Source organism: Diospyros lotus, chromosome 4 (assembly GCF_014633365.1).
Source record: "Diospyros lotus cultivar Yz01 chromosome 4, ASM1463336v1, whole genome shotgun sequence".
Lineage (NCBI taxonomy): Eukaryota > Viridiplantae > Streptophyta > Magnoliopsida > Ericales > Ebenaceae > Diospyros > Diospyros lotus.
In genome coordinates, this window is record NC_068341.1 from 22,241,421 (window position 1) to 22,254,211 (window position 12,791).

Below are 12,791 nucleotides of genomic sequence, written 5' to 3' on the forward strand. Positions count from 1 at the left end.
CTGAAGTAGCAGAACTTAAATACAAGGGCTACATTACATATATTTCATTTATCATGCACTCTGCTAAGTGCCATTTCATGCCTCATTCATCCTTGTATCTGCTACAATCTCCACTTGGAACGTTTGAATATTCTAGGGGTAAAACCCAAGTTAGATGATGAATCATCTAAGTAAGGGTACATAATGCTATGTCATGTGTGTATGCAATGTCTTACCTCGTAGGTGTCAACTGCACCCCTCATGCTACCTACCATTTTAGCAGCCCCCTCTATCGAAGTTGAGGTATATGGGTGCACCCTTGGTAAAGTAGCGGTGCCAGTTCGTACTCCCTACGGCCTCAAATGCGAGTGATCAATGATATCAACGTGTATTTATGCATTTCATAGTCATATCATATATGCAGTTTACGTGATGGGTACATATCAGAGTATGTCAATATGATGAAAACATTTTTGAGGAACATAAACCAAGCATTTTCCATAAACTAACTTTAATTGGGAAGTACCACTTACCTTTTAGAGCTTATCGGGACACCTCGATATCCGTGCCTTGCCTCAAAATTAGTGCATCGCCTAGATTTGCGTGCCAACCTCAAAATTTGCACGATTCTCTTCAGCTTATGTCTCAAAACATCCTAATCACCATAATTATTTAAATAAACATTAAAACCTATTTTTCCATAATTTCTAGCATTTTCTATAATTTTCTCTCTATTTCTTCCTATTTTTCCTTAATAATTCCAAACTAAATATTTCTAAAATATTTTCTCAAATATTTCACTACGACAATTCATAAAATAATATTCTTGAATTTTTGGAATTTTCTAGGAAATTTTACTCACATTGATTTAGCATCTCTGACTTCCTTGGTATACGTGTCATATTCTCAAAATGCGTGCCCGAACCATTCTCTCTTCCAAAATCTCTAAAATATTAGTAAATATTAAAATCCTAATTTTTGAGATTTTTCTGGGATTTAAGACATTTATTTTTCATTTTCTTCCCATTTTTCTTTTCTTTTTCCTTTCTTTTCTTTTTCTTTTCTTTTCTTTTCTTTTTCTTTTTCTTTTTTCTTCCCTTCTCCTTCCTCCCTTCTCCTTCCTCCGCGCGACCTGCACTTCCTGTGCCCAGCGCCTGCGGCCGCCACCACCTCGCCCTTCGTCGGCCTCCACCCGGCCCTCCACCGGTCGCCTCGGCCTCGCCGAACCACCGCCGCCCGCTTGCTGCCCAGCCACTGCGAGCTCGCGGCCCCTTTGGTTGCCTGTCGGCCTTGTCGCCGCTTGCCTGCGCCACCGCGCACCTCCGCTCGCACAGCCCAGTGTCGTTGCTATCCCCGCCACCGTTGCCCAGCTCCGTCGCGCGACCTGCTACGCGCGACCATGGCCGCCGCATGCTTACGGCTGCTGCCCGCTTCCGGCTCTCTCTCACGATCTCTCAATTTAGCTCTATCCCTCTCTATCTCTCTCTCTCTCTCTCGATTCCTCACTGCCTCTCATTCAACCGAACCAACTCCCATGGCTCTTGCCCACTTCCTTCTTCATTTCCATCTTACAGCCTCCCCTTTTTATAGCCAAATTTCATCGCCTCACCTCACGTTTTGCCCATGCTTTCTTTCGTAAAGGCCACTCCAATTCGGCTATCAATATTGCAGGGCATGGAGATAGATTTGCATAGGCGTGGGACAATTGGCAGAGGTATGGATTGCATTTATTGAGGCATGGCCTCTGCTGTACCCCTGCACACACACATATATATAATTATATATTATACTAATATATTACATATTAATCCCTAAATTTATTTTAATATCACTTGAGAATTTTTCCTTATTGCAACCATATCCTCAAACATCAATTAAATTTGCATTTTAATACTGAAAGTGTAAAATTAATAATCCAATTCTTAGTTGAAAAGGATGATTTTGCCCCAGTGTCCTTACCGGGCTGTCATTTCATCCTAAAACCACTGAAGGGTTGCTCGTTACGCAAAACTGGAGCCCCCTAGGGTTCCGTTGATTTTTTGGGAGTCTCATACAATGATTCGATTTTACAGCCTAAATGGCAGCTGTATTTTAGCTGTACCAAAAACTGTTCCCGATTCAATTTCTTTTGATAGCATAAATCCTATCTCGATACGCTCGTCGAGTCCAAATAATTTTCCTTATACAATTTCACTCTGAGGCATTCCTTGCAGTCGATTTGATACTAATAACTGCTATCAAACCAATTTTTCGGTATTCTAAACTCATCAAAATTACGTGGCAACCTTAAACAAAAATGGGGTATTACAGGCATTCTCCGTTATGAATGTTGTTTTTTCTTCATCTTCGGGGTGCATTTGGATCTGATTATAACTAGAGTAAGTGTCCATAAAACTTAGGTACCTGTATCTAAAGGCCGCATCTACAAGTTGATCGATGTTGGGCAGCGGGTATGAATCCTTTGGGCAGGCTTTGTTTAGGTCGGTACATTCTCCACTTTCCTGAGAATTTGTTTACCATGACTACGTTGGCAAGCCACATGGTGTATGGAACCTCCTTGATGAATCCGACCTTCGGGAGTTGGTTATTTCTTTTGCAGTTGCACATTGTCTTTTTTCTCCCAGTCTTCTTTTTCTTTGGGCAATAGGTCTGGCCTCTGGATCTAGCGCCAGCCTATGGCAGATGACAAATAGGTCTATCACGGGCATGTCATCGGGGGTCCAAGTGAAAATGTCAGCGTTTTATTGGAGTAAGCTGATGAGTCTTTCTCTCAGCTCACTTGGTAACGTAGAGCCAATGCGGACAACCTATTTGGGGCGAGGGCCCAAGCTTACAAGATGGAGCTCCTCTGTGGGTTGAGGACGTATGTCCGAAAGTTCACTTCGTGGATCTAGCTCGACCATATGCACATGGTGCTGTGGGCCCTGATTGTCGACGCTCGATGCTTGGTTGTTATTGGAGGCTTCACTTCTCTTTTTGCCCTTACTAGGCTTGGGGCTTCAGGTTTTGAGGTTATCGCGATAACACTACCGGGACTTCTTTTGGTAGGCGTGGACAACCCCGACCTTGGTGTTTGATATCAGGAATTTCATGGTCAGATGGGGGGTGGATACTATTGCGCCCAAAGCGTTGAGGGATGGTCAGCCGAGGAGCGCGTTGTATGGTGCCCGATAATCCACAACCAGGTACCAGATAATGGTGGTCTTGACTAGCGGAGCTACCTCGAGCGAGGTCGACAGGTCGATGTAACCCCTAATGCCTACCTACTCTCCTGAGAAGCCAATCAAGTTTCCGTGATATAGTCATAGCTTTCTTTCGAGGATACCCATCCTTTTTAGGGTTGGTAGGTATAACAAATCAACCAAGCTGCCTTGGTTTACCAGGACCTTTTTTACCAAAAAGCCCGTGATGACGACCGAGACTACCATGTGATGACGACTGAGACTGCCTTCGAAGTCTTTGTCTGTGAAATAGATCGTAGGGTATTGGGTTATTCATCTTGGTTTCTTCTTGGTATTATCTATTGACATGATTGCGTGGGAGCATTACTCTTGTGTCGAGTTTGGCACTCCGTTGGAAAAACCCCCGAAGATGGTGTCAATGACTCCGGTTATACGATCAACTGGGGATGGGTTAATGTGGGTATGGATGTGGGTAGTTAGGTGGTGGCAGGTGTCGCTCGATCTTTAAGCATAAGTGTTTCCAATTTGTGCCATGGTGTAGTAACAGGGAAGTTCGTTTGAAAGGCTCTTGTGAAATTATGGGGTAGGTAAGTTTTATCGGGCCCTCACGGTAGGCACCAGATATTCCTTCCTAACCAAAAGAGGACGATTGGAGGCGGGTCGCAACGGCAAGGCACGGGGTCCTGCAATGAATCTGTCTGAGGGGCGGCTGGCACCTGCAAGCACTCCGACGCTCGAATGAGTAAGAGAGTAAAGAAAAGACAGTGTATCAGTAGGTCAGATGCCAGAACATACCTTGGTTTTGAGAAAAGCTGGTTGATATAGGAGGAGGAGACATCCTCCTGCATGCATGCGACGTGCGTTTGCAGGTGATGGGACTGACTATTCGGCTTCGGTGAAGGTTTCCAGGTGATAGCATGGTGGCGACGAGACCCTTATTAATGTTGATGGAATCTGCCATTAATGAGGATGAGATCTGTGACGGCCACGTGGATACCCAGTGGGGGTTACAATGATGTCGTAATAGGTTGGCACTGGGCCGAGGCTGGGTCTAGAGGGAAGACCAAGATTGGGCCGAGATTGGGTCTAAGGAGGAAGGAGAAGGCCAAGATTAGGCCCGGACGGTCCAGGTTCATTCTAGTCCTCTTTTATATAAAACTCTAATTAGTTATTTGAATTATTAGTAAAAGGGTAAAAAGGGAATTTATGAAAATTTATGAGTGTAAGTAGAAGTTAAAAAGAAAAAATGTTTTCTAAATTCCCGGTGATAAAGCATTACAAAAAAAAAAAGGGATCATAAGATTATATTGCATGCACAAGTAATCTCTATGTCTCCCTCATTCTCTTTGTCTCTTTCTTCGATTTATAGAGGAATTCAAAATCAAACCTTGATGAGGGGTTTCTATAAAAACCCAAATGGGTCTCTCTCTCTCTCTCTCTCTCTCTCTCTCTCTCTCTCTCTTTCTCTCTCTCTCGCAACCCATCAACAATGAGTGTAGAGTAGAACAATCATGGATGAGCCCAAATATGAGCTATTTGAACCTAGATTGATTTCTCTCATCTTCTTCTTCATTCTCCTTCTTCGATCTCTCTTTGTCCTTCTTTAATCTAGGTTAAAGTAGCAATGACAAAGGTATATAAGTGATAAGTCTATATATGCCTACACATTTTGGGTTTTTTATGAACCCAAATCTATGAGTTCATCCAAACCTTAAACAATCTAGGTTCAAAGATGAATCCTAACTCTTTCTCTCTCTCTCCAACAATTAGAGAATCTCATTGACAAAGCTTATCGTTAATAGTTAGCAATAGATGACTATTGGAAATGATCCTATTGTGTAATATCTTTTTAATTATTTTATTTTTGTGTAATTTTAGGGAAAAAGTAGAGAGGGGAAGGTATTTTGGGGATTTTTACAAATTTAACTACCATTAATTAACAACAATAGGTATGCATTACATAATAATTAATCTCAAGGGAGGTCAGTGCTATTTGAAAACACAAAGTTGGTTGATGCAATGATACTTGATGTGCGCTGCAGACGGGATCTGCTGGGATATATCCTTCACGGCTTTAAGCCAAATGCTCAGGTGGGCTATAATGCCGAACTCGTGTCAAGCTCGAGTAGGCTATAGTGCGGGACTCATGTGGGACCTAGATCTCTTAATATGATTATGGTTATGGCAGAGTTGTGGGAGCATGCACATTTTCCTTACACATATTCATTTGTGGCTTGATTCTAACGTCTCATGGTTGTATGTCGTTACATGATCATGGTGCATATGACTTTGTTACTCTCTTTTGTAAGTACATAAGTGGGGAATACTCATTGTTACCTATGATTCACTCATTGGTACTCTTGTTACTTGTTATTTTATTGTGTTTGCTAGGCTTTATAACTCACGTGTGCTTACATCATTCCAGGTAAAAGCAAGTCTATGGAAGATGGAGAGCCTAGTAATGTGGGGTTCAGTGGATGTTTGTTTTGTGGGCCATGTATTACTTTGTTTTACGGTGTTCAAGTGTATAATCTTGTTGTATATGATAGTGTTTGATGTTCAGTTTTGTATATATATATATATCCTTGATGTTGGACTCAAGGTGATTGTGGTGTTTTTTTCTTTTATAACTTGATTGGTACCTTTCTTCCTAACACTTCTCCCTTGTCTTCTCAAGGGCGGGGTCATCATAGTGCCTTCACATTTTGAGTTTTTTATGAACCCAAAACTATGAGTTCATCCAAACTTAATGTGATCTAGGTTCAAAGATAAATCTTAGCTCTCTATTTCTATCTCTCTCCAACAATTAGAGAATCTCATTGACAAAGCCTATCATTAATAGTTAGCAATAGATGATTGTTGAAAATGATCATATTGTGTAATTTCTTTTTAATTATTTTATTTTTGTGTAATTTTAGAAGAAAAAGTAAAGATGGAAAGGTTTTTTGGAGATTTTTACAAAATTAAGTATCATTAATTAACAACAATGGGTGTGTGTTGCATAGTAATTAATCTAAAGAACCGTTAGTGCTATTTGAAAACACAAAGTTGGTCGATGTAATTTAGGCAAACCTCAAGAGAGGTATGTGAAATTTATCTTTAAATTTTTATTTAGTCACGGAACTTTGAATTTTACTTGATTATTAAGTAAAATAATAAGTTCACAATTTTTGATTTAATGATTTTGAATAAAGCATTTGAAATTGTCAAATTTTCATCAACTTTTTTACCTTACTCACTATCAACTAAAATAATAAAATATCATTATTGTTGGTATGTTTCCTTTTTTTTTTTTTATTAGTTGTTGCTAACTGTTATAGTTAAAATCACCTAAACCACCCAAATTGTTAAGCATATAGTGATTTAGTTTTGGTTTGAAAAATAGGCAAGTTGACAATCAAAGGAGGAGAGGGGTTGCTTTAAACAACACATTTCAAACCATCCAAACTAACCATTACACTCTCATATCCTCTCTAAATCAAGGCTCAAAATCAATAAAGGACCAATTTTGATTATAGAGATTGAAGGTTTGGATGAAATTTGGTAAGAAATTAACCAATGATCGTATATATGTATGTATTTGTGGTAAGAATAGAAACAAAATGGAAGTTTTTTCGTTATAAACAATAAACAACAAACCAAATGATGTTGGCTAAATTGATAAAGAATAAACGATAGTTACTATTTTATTTTGTCATATTAATATGTTTAACTATATTACGTATGAAAATTATTAGAAAATGTTACTAAGTGTTTTATCAGCATATTCAAACATGTGAATTAATACAAATAATTCAAAGGGAAGGGAGAAGATAGTCAATTAAAAGACAATTTTTCTAATTATGTTTTCATATTTTAGAATACTTTTGTTGTTGTAATGTTTAGTTTTCTTATTTGTTCGAATATGATATGTGAAAATGTAATAAATTGGAATTTATTTCTAAATCGAACGCTTTATTTTTTTGTTACTACATCTTGATTAGGTTCATTCTAGTCCTTTGTATAAAATCTTAATTAGTTATTTTAATTATTAGTAAGAGGGTAAAAAAGGAATTTATGAAAATTTATGAGGATAAATAGAAGTTAAAAAAAATAAAACAGGGGATCATAAGATTATAGTGGCTAGATAATAAACACTATATATATGTTTGCCCTAATGCAGGTTATTGGCTTTCATTCTGAAAGAAAATAAATATACCTTCAAATCGCGCCGTGAGCGTGTCAAGGGTTGTGTTATCGTCGTACCCGAGAGGGAGGGAGAGGGCGAGGGAGAGAGGAGAGAGAGAGAGGGTAACCTCCGGCGAATCCATGGCCTTAGAGGACGACGATCTCATCTTCCTTCGACGACGGCGACCCCTTCCCCTCGTCATCCATCATCTCCAGCTGCTTTGGTACAAACCCTTGTTGGCACTTGATCGGCCGACTCCAGTACTCGGACAACGAGGTCCCTCCGACTCTGAGGATCCCTCAATTCCGGTGACTCTCCTATCGCTCCTTGCTTGCGTTTATGATTTACTTAATGTGGACGAGAAAGTCCAATTGTTTCTAGAATCTGATGCCACTACGGTTCAGATTCGTGATTTGAAGTGGGGCATAAGGCTGTTCTAGTCTGTTAAAGTTAACGATAAGGCTAGATCACTCAAGTCCTTGATGTGAAATGGGGAGGGGATCACCAGCTCGTGATGAGGAAAAGGTTCTAGATGATAATTCTCCTAAATCATCTGCACTATAAGTCCCTCCACTACTCCCCAACTCCGGCAGCTCCTCTACCTATTTTTGCTGTTGACCTGACTAAAGAACTCCAAGGAAATGTGAGAAGATTGCCTGCTGGAAGGATTATTAACCCACTGTTACAAGCATTGCAAGGGACAGAATATAGCCAGACGAGGAATAGCATTGCTTGCTCAGCTTGGGTCAGCTTACTTCTAGATTGCTTGCTAAATATGGAGGCCTGGCTCTTTCTTATTCATTGCTATCAAGCATTGATTGTTAGCTTTTGTCTGTCATTCTGTTTTTGGCTTTGTAGTCTGAATATAGTTTTATGCCACGACAACTGTAGTTTGTCTCTATGAAAAATAAAGTGACAGCTTCACCTATGAATGAAAAATAAAGAATAGATTGATAGTTAAATTGGTGTGTGAATGTTCCACATTTCTGTTTTTCCTTATTCTGCATCTTCTTGCCATTTCTAACGGATGGCCTTTACTCCCGAAAAAAAAAAAAAGAATCTGTGTGTTGGGGGCAGGGTTTCTAGGATGAGGACTATTACACTGGATAGAGTATTGGATCAACATAACAGTATACAACAACAACAACAACATATCCAGCCTTATCCCACTATGTGGGGTCGGCTACATGAATTCTAGACTTCTATGTATTTCTGTATTTTGTCATATTTTCATTTAGAGCCATACACTTCATATTAAACTTTAATGTCTCTCTCAAAGTCTTCTTGTATTTGTCTCTATCTCTTTTTTTTGACTAATTGTTCCATTTCATCAACTCTCCTCATAGGGGTGTCTCTTGGTCTCCTCACATGACCAAACCATCTTAGTCTAGTCTCTCTTATCTTCTCCTCGATTGGCACTACTCCTACCTTATTATGAATAACCTCATTTCTAATTTTATCTTTTCTTGTATGGCTGCACATCTATCTTAATATCCTTATCTTCGCTACGCTCGTCTTTTGCTCATGCTAGTATTTGACTACCCAACATTCTGAGCCACATAACAAGACTGGTCTTATAGAATTTTTCTTTCAATTTTAATGGGATTTTACCATCACATAACACCCTCGATGCATTTCTCCATTTTAGCTAACCTGCCTTAATTCTATACGTGACATCCTCTTGAATTTCTCCATCTTTTTGAATCACTACTCCCAAATATCGAAAATGATATTTTCTTTGTAAGATTCACTCTTGCATTCTTACTAAATTTACATTCCATATATTATGTTTTCCTTTTACTTAATTTAAATCTCTTAAATTCTAAATTATTTCTTCACAACTCAAGCTTAGTGTTCACTCCCTCTTGTTTCATTCACCAACACTATATCATTTGCAAATATCATACACCATGACACCTATGTCTGAATGTGTTTAGTGAGTTCATCCATTACTAAAGCAAATAAGTATGGACTTAGTGTAGAACCTTGATGCAGTCCCATTGTAATTTTAAATGGTTCAGTATCCCCTCCACATGTTCTGACACTTGTCTCTGTACCGTGATACATGTCCTTAAGAGCTTGTATATAGGCTATCAGACTCCTTTCTTCTTTAAAACCCTCCATAATACTTCTCTAGGGACCCTATTATAGGTCTTGTCCCTATCATAGGCCTTTTCTAGATCTATAAACAACATATGCAAGTCTTTCTGATGATCCCGATACCTTTCCATTAGGTGCCTCAGTAGATATATAGCTTTCATTGTTGACTTGTCAGGCATGAAACCAAACTGATTTTCCGAGACATCTGTTTCTTTTCTGATCCTCTTCTCTATTACTCTCTCCCAGAGTTTCATGGTATGGCTCATTAACTTAATTCCTCTGTAATTTTCACAGTTTTGAATATATCCTTTGTTCTTGTATATAGGAATCAAAGTACTCTTCCTCCACTCATCTAGCATCTTTTTTGATTTAAAGATCACGTTAAATAATTTCGTTAGCCAGGAGATGCCCTCTTCTCCCATGCATTTCCATGCTTCTATTGGCATATTATCCAGTCCCACCGCCTTATGATTTTTCATCTTTTTTAATGCTTGTCTTATTTCATTTGAACTTATGCGTCGATAAAATGTATAGCTCACGTTCCCTTCAGAATTACTAAGATGTCCCAACCTAGCTCTTGTGTCCCCACTATCATTGAATAATTTTGTGAAATACTCCTTCCATCTCTCTTTAATCGCTCCCTCATTCACTAATATATTTTGGTTTTCATCTTTTATGCATTTCACTTGGTTTAGATCCCTTTCTTTTTCTTTCTCTTGCTTTAGCTAATTTATATATATCCCTTTCTCCATCTTGGATCAACATAACAGTATATAGATAACTAAACAAGCATATATATTGCAAACGTAACTGACTTTGTTGTAACAATTCTCGCCAACACACACTCAAATCTCCCTCAAGAAAAATACAATCACTCACACACAGATAAGATAGAAACAGGAATACAAGAAGAAAACATAAAATCAAACCACTCACACACAAGACGAGATTTATCCTGGTTCAAAACTCCTAGTTGGAGAACCTACATCTAGATTGAGATGGTCTCATTCTTCACTATCTTGAAACCAAAAACAAAGATTACTTGCACTGATTTCTCTCACAGCCCTATTACCAAGCTACCCTACCTGGAGATTACAAAGCAATACCACTTTTCTCTCACGCACCTACACAGCACATACTCTTTTTGCAAAACAGAACGAAAAACTGATTTAGAGGAAATAAGACTCCCGAACCCTCTATTTATAAACAATAAAGGGCGGGATTTACAAGGACTCCAGTAACCGCATGGCAATTAGAGTTATAACCCTAACCACTAGACTTCTAGAAGTTTTAGTCTAATACTTTCTCTTTGACCTTCCGCTCCCGTGACCATATGTCTAATCCTCAGGAAAATATTTCAACCGACTTCTCTCGAACTTGTCCAATTTTTCAAAAACCTTGAATGTGCAAAGAAAATCTTTTATTTGTAAATTAAATTAAACTGAGTTTCAAATATGTTGCTTCAGAACTAGTTGGAGAATTGCCACTATATATGCTAGTGTTTTGTGCCTTTTTATCCCAAATCCCTCTTCTTTTTGTTGCCTATTTTGTTAAAATTTGCTTTCTTATCTTTCTTTTTTTTTTTTTCCAACGAATTTGTACTTTTCTAATTAGTTTGTCATTTCACAGGATCTATCCGTTCAACCTCTAGGCAAAATTAGGTCTTTTAGTTTACTAATAAACAAAGTACTTAAATGATGTTGTTGCATGTGCAATTGCATGCCACTCCTTTTTAGTAGTTTTTTAAAATATTTCTTCTTCTTAATCTTTGTTATATTTTTTTATTTTTCTTTCCAAGATAATGCAGATTATTGTCATTTAATTTGACCACAATTGGCTTTTGAATCTAATGGCAATATGGCTATTTGTCAATACAGTCTAATTTATTAGCACAAGCCATTGGTGTGGGGTTCATCATATGTTTTCTTCTTGTTTCCTTGTTTACCATTTTTAACAGTGTGATGAACATGTTGTCATTTGGGTTGTTAATTTACAAATGCATACCCTAAACCTATATTTTCATGGATAAGTAGGGAACCTTGTATGCTGTGAACGCCCTTTTTTATTTGGGTGGGCGAGGTGGAGTAGGAAGGTAGCCACCTTCCTTCCCACTTGACTCCAACCATAAAGCGGCCAAGATGGTAAAAACTCTTAAAAGGAATTACGCGATATGGGCAATTTTTGCAAATATTCAGGAAGCAAATACATGGACTAGAGTGTAGTTACCTGTTGTGATTATAATGCATTCAATTTAAAGGGGCAATAAACATCAAACTCACACCCAAGCTGAATTACCGTGCATGCATGATACACATGAGTCTTTCCCTAATGCTAACCTCCTACAGTACAGAGTGATCACTGCAGTAGGCTTGTCTAAGATCCAACCTTTGGGATAATTGAGTAAACTATCTGCTATTTGACTCAAACAGACATCATGCTTGAAAGTCTAATCCTTCGCCATTGCACCAATTAATGGGTCCTTCATATTTGGTTTATATTTATATTTATGGTTTAGAGTTTTCATTTTTAAGTCTATGATTTAGATGTTAAATAAGAAAAAGAAAATCATGTAGAGATGTAGATTTGAGAGCACTGTACTTATTCATAGTACTTTAGTGGTAGATTCTTTCACACAAACTGAACAATTGAAGAAGGCATACTAGGAATTTCTTGTCTACTTTCCTAGATAATCCTAGGTTGACTATGGAAATGTTTCTTATTATCATTTATATTACTTGATATTGGTTTGTGTTAATGTCAGGTGTTGCAAGTTGAAAGTGGATTCCATTAAAGTCGAACAAGCATTGTTCACCTTGTGACCTGCTTACCTTTGCACAAGGATCTGTAAAATCTAGATATTGGGAGTCATTCTTATAGGCCATGTCACAGTCACTATTAACATAATGCTATAACATTAGGAGTAATTTCCCATTCTTGCCTGCTTGCCTCAAACATATCAATCTTCATTGGTCACATTGAGAATTACTGTTTGCATTGTCAAGGACCCGATATGGGGTTCAAGATGTTGTAGTTAAATATATACTTGAACCCTGTTATATAGATGTAAAAGATTAACTACGAGATGTTCTTTGATTGTTGTGAAATTGTTACCTACTATATGTTTCATCATGAGTAATATGGTACTGTATTTTTTACTTCACTTTTTTAATGACCTTGAGTTAACATTCTTGATGTATTTGCTATCAATGTGTTTCTGTTGAATAATTTCTATTAAAAGGTAATGTGTTTATTGTCTTCAATTTTCTCTTGACAATAAGTTAATGTTGTTCTTTATGCATTTTCTAGTGATGTGTTTTGTGAAAGGTGATTCTTTTAAGAGGTAATGCCTCATATATATGCAG

At 37.9% G+C, this 12,791-nt stretch overlaps 1 protein-coding gene across 11 annotated transcripts in view; it reads left to right on the forward strand.

The window, feature by feature from the left end:
* The window catches only part of LOC127798737 (uncharacterized), a 171,703-nt gene that overhangs the window by 52,010 nt on the left and 106,902 nt on the right, over positions 1-12,791 (forward strand). For 8 of the 11 annotated variants that reach the window (XR_008022471.1, XR_008022472.1, XR_008022469.1 and 5 more), the window contains exon 1: positions 7,346-8,074. The exons of 1 other annotated variant lie outside the window; for it this stretch is intronic. The gene's annotated coding sequence lies outside the window, so the exon portion shown is untranslated. Of the gene's footprint in view, positions 1-7,345; positions 8,075-12,190; positions 12,782-12,791 lie in introns of those variants that run through there. 2 more of the 11 variants (XR_008022479.1, XR_008022474.1) reach the window with 2 other exon arrangements.